Below are 13,075 nucleotides of genomic sequence, written 5' to 3'. Positions count from 1 at the left end.
GAATAAGAACATTTCCATTCTCTATATTTGCAAGACTTTCATCTGTGCAATGAAAGCTTGTGACAGGATTGTGGATGACATTGCTGCTTCTCTGCAAAAAGTTCACTGCATTTTGATGCAATTTTAAATAAATTCCTAAAATGCATTTTGACACCAATTAATTGAACAATAGTAGCCCTATCACATGTATTTCTTATTTTTCCCATACCATCTGTATTACAGAAAAATATAACACTGAATATCTAGTTCAACTTCAATGTCATACATTCAACTATAAAACAAGGCGCACTGATAATATTTCATACACTCATTACTCATAGACTGAAGTTAAATAACACTTTGCTACTACTAGTAAATGTTATTTATTGACACAATTTTGGCTGTGAAAAAGATTGTAATTGACATAAGTTGAAATAGAATTTTGGATCTTTAGAATAAAATTTACCCCAATATACTCGAATGAAATTTGCCTTATTAAAAATGTGATGTCAAAGATGTTGTTACCACATAATTAAGAACTTCTTTTAGATAAGATTAACCTGAAAATATATTTCAAATCTGTGCCACAGTAAATACTATGGCACACTATACTTTCTTTTTAGCATCTTTATTTAAATTTATTTCCATACTATAATTCACACAATAAATATGCATCTCAATATTTTTGGTGTATTCATGGAATTTTTCAAGCATTATCACTATTTCCAGAATCCCACAAATAAACCTAACTTTTAGCCATTCCCCTTCATCCCCCCAATCCTTTCAATCCTAGGCAATTCCTAATCCTCTGTTTCTTATAAATTTGCCTTTTCTGGACACTGCACATAGATGAAATCATACAATATGTGTTAATTATATTTTGTTTAGTTGGGCTTCTTTCACTTGGCATATTTTAAAAGTTCGCCTGTATTATTCATCCATAGTTCATTACATTTTATAATTTATTATTATTCTACTGCAAAGATTTGAGTTTTTATTCATCAGTTAAAGAATATCAGTTGAGTTGCTGTTAATATTTGTGAAACTTTTTTTGGTTGGACATACGTTTTCATTTCTCTTAGGTATGTATGCCTAAGAGTGGAATTACTGAGTCTGTGGTCATTCTCTTTATACTCTTTTAGGAACTGGTAGAATGCTTTCCAAATATGCAATTTATTAGGGTTCCAATATTCTTGCCAAAATTTATCATGGTTCCAATTTCCTCATCATCCTCAGCAATACTTACTGCCTTCTTTTTGATCATGAGCATCCTAGTGGGTGTGAAATTGTATCTTTCTGCGGTCCTCATTTGCATTGTCTGTTGATGAACATTGATTTATGTTTATTGGCCACATAATCAAGATATAATGATATACCTTCATATCCTTTGCCCATTTTCATTTTCTAAATTTTTTTGGTTATAGAGTAGTAAGAATTTCTCATATATTTTAGATAAAACTACCTTCTCAGATCTATACCATCACTTGAATATAAGTAATCATCAAAACAGATCATTTAACATTTCTGTTTTATTAAGAATATTGTTTGACTGAAGTTATTTTACCAAACCTTTTGTTATCTGTTAATTGAATATACAAGATTCTCTTATTAACAGAACATGTTTACAATTTAGCCTTTCAGCATCTGTAGAAATTAAAAGCTCAAATATATTGATTTAATAATCAGAGAACTAACATGGAAGCTAAGTGAAGTAGTACAATGGGAAAAATGTTGAATGGTCTAGGAATAGTTGTAGGCAAGTTTTGAAACCACTAATTGAAAACAAATCTATACAATAATATTCAAATTTCTCTATTTAAAAAATTGAGAATGATTTTACCACTTCACTCTCTCACAAATTGTGTTTTGTATCAATAATAATTGATATTCACAAGCAATTGGAGTTGCTTGGTTGATACAAAGGGAAAAAAGACAATTTATGACTTTAAATTCAACAAGTACAGAAATAAATATAATCTAAAACCTAAAGTGTTCTCATTTTAAAATACACTTTTAAAGTAAATTGCTGTGTAGGGTATAGGTATTTAAAGAAAATAAACATGATTTATGAAACAAAATAGACAAACACATCAGGTCTGGGAGATTAAATGATCAGCCCTTCTAGAGGCAGACCTGCCTTAGGTCATTGTAATAATGGAGGTACTGATTCTGCTCCAGAATCAGACAGTTTTACATTCTCAATTATTTTCATCCTTTCTTATTTCTTCATGTCTTTTAGCAGGTGAAGATGGGAATGCCTATAGAACACACCTATTAATGATGAATTGCCTGCTTCTGTGCTAAAAATTTCTATCTTATATTTTGAAGTCTTGGAGCACAGTACTCAGATATAGTGTCCAAACTTGACTAGTATTCTTAAGCTCTTACATTTTACTTTCCTACATGTTTACATGCTCATTTCAATTCCAGTTGATGTACAAGTAACAGAGTAGCTTTCATCTGACTTTAAATTACTGGTTTTTTTTAATTCACTGAGCATTAATTCTGTATTTTAAAGCTTCACATTTACCTCATCCTTTCTTAGATTTGTTTGAGTGTTGATTGTTCTTGATGCTTGTGTATCTTATTGTTAATCCAATTCACAATTTGATTTACTTAGTAATTATTTTAAAAAGGTAGGCATAAGTTTACTTTTTAGACACAATTACTATAGGCTGTGAGACATGGGACAACAAAATGGCAACTCTGAATCAGGCTATTTTCCTACCATTTAGGAAGAAGTAAAAATGATAAAGGGGCAAACTAGGGCCAACTAAGGTTATTTAAAGCTTTCTGTAAAGTTCACTCAGGCCATTTATCTACCTAGTGGTATCTCATTGGCTACAACCATGTCACATGTTAAGGTCCATTTAAACAATTCTCAGACATCAGGTATTTTACAGTTTAATCTTCTTTAAGTAGAGAAAGACAGGGGAGAAGTGATTTATGAAACATTTTTGAGTAGTCAATACAATTTTTGTGATTCTGACAGAGAAATAATTATCATTAAAATTAAATATGTATGATAAAAAAGATGCTTTCCAATTCTGCATCAAGGAGCCTTATATTTTTGCATTAAAGAAACAGCAATATTTGAGTATTAAAATATGGACTTAATTTTAATTACATCTGTTAGCAATGTAAATAGTTTCAAATTTAAAAATGTATTTATGCACATAAAACATGCATACATTTATTTAAACTTGCATATTTTCTCTTCTTAAATCATGAGGCTATATCTCATAGGAATGAAAAGGTAAATCTAGGGATCTTAAGAAGAGGTATATTGTTTTATACTGATAACTGTGTTAGCCTAAATTTAACAAGTCAAATACTATTATCATTGCTAGTCAAATCTGGTGACACAAATTGGCACTATTAAAATTTTAAAAATTAATCATATTTGTATTATAGCTTTTCTATTATAATTACTTTTCATACTCCTTTACCTGAACTTTTAATATGTTACCTTTTAAAACCCAAACCAGGTATATTATTATTATAAAATTTACCATTCAGAAACTTCTGTCATTAAAGCAAAAATTAAAGTCAGACTCTTTGGAAACCACATGTCCTAATCACAAATTAAATTCCTGTTTTTTTAGTGTTCATGCTGCAAATGTAACTCATAAACTTAGGGAGGAAATGTGGCAAAGAGGAAAGAACAACAATTTTGGCAGACAGAAATGGTTGACTCACTAAATGCTAAACCCAACTAATATTGAGCAATTACATGTTCTGTTTGACTCTCAGTAACTTTTATGGAACATTGAGATAATAATTTTTAGCTACTCCATTACTTTTTGTGTTCATTTTGCCATTGCTCATTGAATGTCTACTATGCAACAGCATCATGCCAGGTGTTTTACATACAATAAGGAGTACACCAGAAAAAAATATATATTCCTCCTCTCAAGGAACTTTCATTATAATTAATGAGACAGATAATATACCAAAATAAATAAGTAAAACACATACAATGTTTCAGAAGGCCATAGTGCTATAGGGAAAATAAAGAAATGAAATGGTGGAGTTTAAGAATGTGACAGTAGGTCCCCTTTAAATGATCTAGTCATATTTCAACTCCTCAGGTATATTTGATCAATGGTTTGACCAAATTAAAGTAGTGACCTTGTAGGTAACTGTCATATGATTCTTCCAGGTAGAAGTAAAAGCAAAACTCTTGAGACGCAGGAAAGCACATGTGTTAATTTGAGGAGCAGGAAGAAGTTCAGTGTAGCTGTTAACAGAATAGAGAAGAGATAGATAGTAAAAGCTGAGATGTGAAAGGAAGCAACATGCCAAGCAATGATTTTAGATGTATTTTTAACAGTATTTTCCACCTTTGTTGACTTATTGAATATAGGAAGCAGACCAAAAAGAAAAGGATGTAGGAGAATGGCATATTTGAACTGAGCAACCAAAATAAAATACCATAATACAGATGACCACAGTGAACTTTTTTTTTTATCTTGGATGAGTTAAATTTCAGATATTTTATTACACTCCTCCAATTTTGAACAGTATATAGGCTGGAAGTAAAGGGGAAGTCTACACTGAAGATATAAATAAAGACATAAATTTGGCTCCCATCAGCATAGGAATAACAAATTTAAGTCACAAAACTGGATGAAGTCAAATGAGAGATTTCCTGAGGATGATGTAGCCATGCCTCAACATAGTAGGTAGTCTTTAGTTCTGTCATTGGCTTTATGAATCTCTAATATGCATCAAAACTAGTTGTCCAATTTGTTGTCAAATTTGAGAATGTGGAAGGAGGCAGAAGAGATGCTTTAAAAACAAACTGGGAAACCCAGACCCGGATGTTGATTTATGATGAGTGAAAAAAAAATCCTATGTCTCACACGTGTGTATATTACATCTAAATCAGAATAGTTATGGGCTTAACCAAAGTATGGCAATTATCATGATCATATGAAAGTAAATGTTAGCTACATCATTGGCTGTTCTTTGAACAATGACTTTAATGAGAATGTAGATATCTGAATGTTCCCAAGTAATAATGGTAATGACATATATTTTCACCATGGCCAGTCTTTAAGTCACTGACTTAATATTACAGGAATTAGGATTAAATAAGTTTTGAAAAAGATGTCTTATGTACCTGCCTAATTGGAGCTTTTTATTCTCAAGTTGAGTTATAAGACCTATAAAATTCTTAAAAGATATGCTTAGAGCAACCTTTCAAACATATGAGTGGAGAACATGAATTACAATAAGAATTTAAGAAAGCACAAGTTATTTAAAGGAACTTAAGTGATAAAACATTAGTTGAAATGTTGAAAATAGGTAAAAGATTAGTGGTTAACTTGTATAGATGTAAGCAAATAATATATTAAGAGAATGATAAGTCATTAGTACATTGTTTGCTGAAAATTTTTTATTTTGATTTATAAGAACAAAAACAAAGGAATGTTTCAAATACTAATAAGCTGCTATTAATACTAATGTATATCTTAGGTATTTTCAATGAATAAAAAGATAGGGAAAAATATTACATTTCACAAATATATACTAAAGTAAAGGTAAACAAAGTGGCTCTTTTATTTTACCAGAAGCGATTTTAAGAAGTTGTAATTTTGTAAATATGTTTCTCAGGGGTGGTTATTTCAAAAGAAGCCCTATATTAACTTACTGGGCAAGAATGTTATTTTCATCAATGGGATCAAACAGCAGATTTGGGTATTTCTGCAATGTTCTTTGCAAAAAGAAATTTAATGAATAACAGTAACTATTAAATTCCACTCATTATTTTCAAAGTAATTGGTATGTTAAAAATGGAAGAAAAAAATGAGAAATTCATGGGTTTTTCTTTAGTTTTAAAAGTTTTACTATACTTCTAACCAAATGCAAAGCATTTGTAAAGTTAAAGAAATGATTCTGTTCAACTTTCTATCCTGAGTACTTAAACTAAAGTGAATTTTAGGCTTTCTCAAATAATTATTTTACCAAAGATTGCATAATGGTTTTGCAAAATCTGCAAGCACAGTAGAGACACATTAAGCCAAATGCAGCATAATTAATTTTTTGTGTGGTATATAAATTATGGTTCTGTTATTTCATACAGTTGCCAAATTTGTGTTCCATGGTAGAATTAACAATTTTGGGTGGGTGTTGATACTTGTCCTGGAAAATAAAAAACTCAAGGAAGATTGGGAAATACTGTACCAAACTCTGTCTTTATTTTTTAACATTTTATTTGAATTAGACTTATAAAAGAAAGTTACAAGAATAATATAGATAGATGCAACATACCCTTTCCTTATAGCTTCCAATATTGTTACCTTTTATAATCATAGTGCAATTAACAAAAGAAGACGTAACATTGGTGTAATGCTATTGACTAAATTGTTGATCTTATTTGAATTTCTAAGGTTTCTCTATTAATATATATAATTTCTGTTCCAGAATCTTATCCAACAACCTGTGCTTTATTCAGTTATTTATCTCTTAGCCTTCTCCAAAACTTTGACAGTTTGTGGATAATACTGTAGTCAGTATAAACCTATGATTTTAATGCATATAACAAAATAGAAACATTAATATAGTCCTGTGTCTGTGTGCATCTAGTATAATATATTACATGGAATTCCCTGCTGTGTTTCTGAGGAAGCCTAGAAACAATGACATCCCACTAACAAGGAACACACTTAATGATCAGAAATTGATGACTAAATATCAGTCTCCAATAAAAGGAAGCAGGGCTCTTTGGAAAGTTTGTGGATTGCAAGACTGGTGCAAGCAAAATATAACAGTAGGCTGGAAAATCTCATAATTCCAAAAAACAATGAATTTCTTTTTTTTTCTTTTTAATTGATTTTCTTTTTTAATACATGACAGTGGAATGCATTACAATTCTTATTACACATATAGAGCACAGTTTTTCATCTTGCTGTTTGTATATAAAGTATGTTCACACCAATGCATGTCTTCATACATGTATTTTGGATAATAATGTCCATCACATTCCACCATCATTGCTAACTCCAGACCCTCCTCCCTTTCCTTCCCACCCCTCTGCCCTACCTAGAGTTCCTCTGTTCCTCCCATGTTCCCCTCCCTACCCCACATAAGTCAGTCACCTTATATCAGAGAAAACATTCGGCATTTGTTTTTGGGGGATTGGCTAACTTCACTTAGCATTATCTTCTCCAGCTCTATCCATTTACCTGCAAATGCCATGATTTTATTCTCTTTTATTGCTGAGTAATATTCCATTTTGTATATATGCCACATTTTTTAATCCATTCATATACTGAAGGGCATCTAGGTTGGTTCCACAGTTTCCAAAGGACTTAAAAACACCATACTACAAGGACACAGCCACATCAATGCTTATAGCAGCACAATTTACAAAAATAAGGAATTTCTCAGAATAGTGTGGATCTTGCCAAATTGACACAAGAACCAAGCTAAAGGAGTTCCTAATGGGCTAAAATGGAATAATTTGAGCTACAGAACAAGTAATGAGAATATTAGATTTCAACCCATAAAATAAAATAAATATCCAGGATTCCATTGTGGTAAACAACATCACAAATAAAGGGGAGAAAAGGGATAACTCTTTTTTACTGATGAATTCCAAATTTAAAAAATGAAGAAGAAAAAAATTAAGCAAACACTATGGTAATTATTGGGATTTCCCCAGTGTGTACTAATATTAGTGGGTGGAAGTTTAAGGAAAGCCAGAATAATTGTGTGACTTTGACATAATTTTCCAAGATATTTATTTTCTATAAAGGCAAATTTTCTAACTTTATAGGAGAGAAACCTGACAAATACCACCTCAAACAAGGAATCAAGGCAAGTATTGTAAATAAAAGACATGTCACTCACATTACCTTTCCCATGATACACAAAAGACACCGGGTAGCTTCTTTTGTGTTCCTGCTGACCTTTCTATTCATAAGGAAACATCAGGTGCACCTATATCGGATGCTTCTATAATATGATTGATGCTCTTCAACATCAAGGGAGCAAAAGATGAGCAAGGGAGTTTACAATTTTGTTTTTCAACATTTTACTCAGCTTAATTTGAGGAAGTTTTAAATCCTTTTAGATAGTATTGTGACTGGAAGACAAAGAGAAACCAAAGACAAAGGTAAAACAAAGGCAACAGGTCACTGTGCTGAAGCACACAGCCTGGAACCCACATCTTAGTCTGCACTTGATGGATCTGGGCTGCACTTGGCAGAAGCCCCTAGTGCTTTCCAGATTGGTAGGTCAGTGACTTCACATGAAATTAGCCATGAGTACCTCTTGCTATTATAACCTAACACTAACATAACCTAACATAAATTATGGTTCTGTTATTTCATACAATTGCCAAATTTGTGTTCCATGGTCTCTGGTTTTAAACACTGTGATGAAAGAAAAGGAAAACCCAGTGTCTTCCAGCACCAGAAAAAGGACCAAGAAAAATCACTGGGGAGGGAAGGAAGGAAGGAGGTACAGAGAGAAAAAGAGGGAGATTTTTCTCTGCTTTTAGTCCTGAGCTCATCACAGAGGGCCCAGGGAATCAGCTGTCATGTGGGTGGAAGAGAAAGTTTCTCAAAAGTAATAGGGATTATAATTACCACCCTGACTGCCAGAAAGGAAAAGAAAAAAACGGGTGGGAGAGCATGCTCAAATGAGCTATCTTTAGCTCCCTTGGAAGTTTCACACTCAAAAACTGTGACAGAGGACTATATTTTGTAATCTGGCAAATCTAGTTCAGTCACCCTCCTTCTGTAGGTGGATAAAATAGAGTACCAGCAAAGACGAGAGGCACTTTGATTTCTCCTTAGAGTGAAACACAGACACACACAATTTAAAGTTTTAATATGTTTGATAGCTCTAGGTCAGTAATTGTCACTTGGTGTATAAAACATGAACTCTGTTTGATATAACTTTTAAAAATCTGAACCTCTGACTCCATTAATAGATTTTTGTGTGCTTTTCAGTGGTTTGCATCATATTTAAAATTATTAACAGGCTTTTCCAAACCCCACATCATCTTCCCACCCCTAGTGTCCCATACTCATGACCTTCTGAAAGCATCAAGGTGGACAGATATCCTTTATCAAAGGATGTGTCTGGCTGCATAATGGCTCCCTGCTTCCTTATGTTCTCATATACTTCTTAGAGAGTGTAGCTGTAAGCTACTCAACTGGCTACAACAGCTGATGTCTTTTGTAGCCAGCTTCCAAGTGAGCCTTGTACCCACCATCTGCACTGGTTGTTCTGAGGGGAATCATCAGAGTTTTCTTTTGAATGAACCTAGTGAGATCCATCAGCCTCTTAGGCACCCCCAACAGGCTGTTCATTTACATCATCCTGTGTCTCCTTGAGCTCCATAAGGTGAACCCTGGGGCTCATATATTAGCCAGGGAAATATAGACACCTACTATGACAGATTCATCATGTTCTTCTCTCTGTGTGTATTGGTGTGTGTATGTAGGGGGTGGGTTCTATGATGACTGTCTGCATCAATTGGTTCTTTATCCTGCTTCATACCTAAACCTAGGCTGCTATTCAGCAAGCTATATCTTGGGAAGGAACGTTGGAACTTCCTGCTGCTCAGATTCCTAAATAACATGAAAAGGCCTTTTTCATATTTCCATTCCATGCCTTTCCATCTCTTTTACCAAGTGGTGTGACTTTCACTGTGTCAATAATCTACACAGTTGCTGAGGATGTGGTTCAGTGGCAAAGCACTTGCCTCATGTTCGAGGCCCCAGATTCAATCCCCAGTACTGCCAAAAAAAGAAAAAGAAAAGAGAAAGAAACTACACAATTGTTCACACTTGTCCTTCTAAAACTTTTTTACCTCACCTACTCTTCTCTAAATTTCATGGATTTTCTTGGCTATAGTATTTGTGTGTTATGTATATCAGACAATAATACCACTAACTGGGAAGCTTAATCAACGGAAATTTATTTTCTTACAGTTCTGGAAGTTAGCAGTCCTGTTAGGTTTCTCCTGAGACCTTCTCCTTGGCTTGTGGATGGTTGAATTCTTCCTGTGTCTTCACATGGTGCTTTCTCTATGCAACCACATTCCCTGATGTCTTTTGTGTGGCCAAATTTCCTCCATTTATGAGGATACATGTCAGATTTGATCAAGGTTCACTTTGATAGTCCAATTTTGACTTAACTATCTCCTTACAGGCTGTATCTCCAAATACAGTCACATTCTGAGGGTTAGAGTTGCCACATAAGAATCACAGGTGAACCCAATTCAGCCCATAACACTGTGGAGCTGGGAGATACCATGGGTTCTACTAGGATACCTTATTCTACAAATTGTTCTTGATTTCACCATGTAAACACTTCAGCTGATTCTATAGATGCCTGCTTCTTTTATCAGGGACATTAAAAGAAATGATATTGTCCCAACATTCCTGGTGGTTCTTTCTCCATTTCTTCCATGGCAAAAAAATCAAAACCACAAACAAATCAAAAAAGTACTACAAGATGGAGACCTGAATGAAGGTAGTTATAAGAGAGGGAATGAATAGTACCTGTCTTCAATTTACTCTTATTTTTATATTTCAACATTGTCTGAGAGTCTGCATAGAAATGAATTTTATTATGTGTTTCTTAAAAATCAGTGTGACTACCTAAGAAATACTTTCCTAAGCTCATTTAATGGAAAACCCTTCTACCAGAAAGGTTCAGGTAGAAGGGTTTTCTATTAAACACATTTTGAGTAATCTGTTTACTGCTCTGGCCTGGCAGTCTTCTGCTAGGACAGCCTTTAATAGCTCAGCACTCACTATCAAATTAGATCTAAATACTTCCGTTTTATTTTTTTAAGGCTCACAATGCTGTAGTACTAACTTATTTTTGTATCCTTATCTCCTGTGATTCTCTTATATATAGCATGCTCTCCAAATAACATGATCCTAAATATACTTCGTAGTTTCCGCCTTCGACTTCTTTTTAAAATGTGGTTCCCTCTGCCTTGAATTCATTTCTTCTACTTTCTTAGAAGATTTTGTTAAGTCAAAAAATCTAGCTCTTCATGAACATTTTTTTTTAAACTCCCCAATTTAATGTGATTTCTTCCTTATAGGAACTTGCATAGAATTTTATTAGATTCTACCAGGGTATGTGTTGTTATATTTCATGTATTTATTTATTTTTTGTAATTGTATTTGTATTGTAATTTAATTTAAGGTAGAAAATGTGTCTGGTACATTTTATGCATTCCGTAGTACTTTCCACAATGTAGATATTCAATTAAGAGTTAAAGGAAGTAAAAAGTACACTAAAGAGGATTCTTTGAAGCTTGTAATTCAAAGTATTTTATGACCCACATACATATATCTGCTTTCCCTCATGAGACTCCATTGAAATAATCACAAAGAAATAAAGAATCATAAGCTTTCATCAGTGAAAAATAAGTGAAAGCCATGGGAGATTTCAATGAATTTCTGAGAGGTGAAAAGTAAATAAAAAATTTCTGGCAAAACCTCTATCCCAGAATATGCTTAGGAGGTGATACACTAGGACAAACACCAGCCTCCACTAGGACTCTGGGGTGCAAGATTTCTACAAAAAGAGAGCAAGGATTAATTAAAATTCTGAATGCAGAACAAGGAGTTTTCACACCTCCATTATCTACAGTACCACTTCCTGATATTCATAGCTAGTCAGGAATTTATTACTGGAAAAAATTAAAATTTTTCTAACAGAAATTTTTAAACATGAAGTATACACTAGCAGATAATTTGGAGTTAAGGTTCAACTCTCTGTAATCAGATTGGAAGCCCCATACTAAACAGACCAATCCCTTCTCACTTACTCTAAGGTGAAACCTGCCATTTAACAAATTATATTAAGGAAGAACAGGATCCATTTAATATTCCTAGATCTTGTAGTCAGAATTTGTACATGTGACTCTTGTTAATTGCTAAAAGTCATCATGCAGAATGAAATAAGGGGTATATATCCAATTCAAAGGAAAGCTACTACTTCTAGTTAAAATGGAATGGTTTGGGTTTCATAGGGAAGATTTGGTCTTTTATATTCACTAGTAAAGAGTTTCTTTAGAAAGTAAAGACTATATCATTTGAAAGGAGAAGCAAATATATCATTTTGGAAACCAAGAGAATTTCAGTAAATGAGGACAAAAATACATTAAAAAAGGTATATTTCAAAAGTAGAGACATATAGGTAATAGCTTTAGAAAATATTGAAGGACTTATAGAAGGATTGCAGTGGTTGTTAAAAGGACAAAATGCTATAGATACATTCAGTTCATTTGGTTTTTAATTTGTACAAAATTAACTACAATTTCTGTTTATATGTTTGTAGAACAACTGCATTTTCTAAATTTTGAGGGAATAAAAGGGGCCTTACCACATAAACCTGAAAACAAAAATAGCTTAAAATTAGCATAATTATTATTGTTAGAGTAAAAAATAAAAAGAGTCATGGTGGAAAAATATAAGGAAAGGCTTACTGAAATTACAAAAGTGCTGAAATTTAAAAAATCTAATAAAAGTGTTGAAACATAATCTTATAGTTGAGATTTCACATAAAAATGCAGAGATGGAATATATAAGGAAAAGGATTAGAAGCCCAGGAGATTCATCCAGCAGTGATAATACCAGATAGAGTGGAAGTTCCAGAAAGAAAAAATGGAAGGAAATGGGGTGTGTGTGAAATTCTAAGACAAGAAGGGAAATTGAAGTCTTTAACCTGACAGGGTCTCCTGTCTGTGAGGTCATAATAAATGAAACATTCATTAGATAGAGACATAGCATTACCAAATTACAAAGGAAAAATTGATGATGAAGAAAAATTTCTTCAAACTTAGAGAAAGAGGGGAAAAAATGTCTGTGTTGGTTAGAGTTCTTATAGTGCAGACAAGTCTATGCATTTTGCTAGTTTTAAGAACAAACATTCATAAAAAGTTATGGATGGCCCACAGAGTCACTGGGAGAACAAGAAAGTTAGCCTCTGTCTAGGCTGAACTTGTTTAAACAATTCCCAATGCTGCAACAAACAACTCATTAGAAAACGGAGTTTGGGCCTCTTCAAACCCCCAAACCCTTCTTCCTCTGAAACATCTCCTGAAACAAAACTG

At 33.1% G+C, this 13,075-nt stretch overlaps 1 protein-coding gene across 6 annotated transcripts in view; it reads left to right on the top strand.

The window, feature by feature from the left end:
• The window catches only part of Kcnt2 (potassium sodium-activated channel subfamily T member 2), a 360,005-nt gene that overhangs the window by 229,923 nt on the left and 117,007 nt on the right, over window positions 1-13,075 (top strand). The gene's annotated exons all lie outside the window — the stretch shown is intronic.

This window comes from Ictidomys tridecemlineatus, chromosome 10, assembly GCF_052094955.1.
Source record: "Ictidomys tridecemlineatus isolate mIctTri1 chromosome 10, mIctTri1.hap1, whole genome shotgun sequence".
NCBI lineage: Eukaryota > Metazoa > Chordata > Mammalia > Rodentia > Sciuridae > Ictidomys > Ictidomys tridecemlineatus.
The sequence above is the reverse complement of the archived record's forward strand: the minus strand, read 5'-3'. Positions and strand labels throughout refer to the sequence as shown.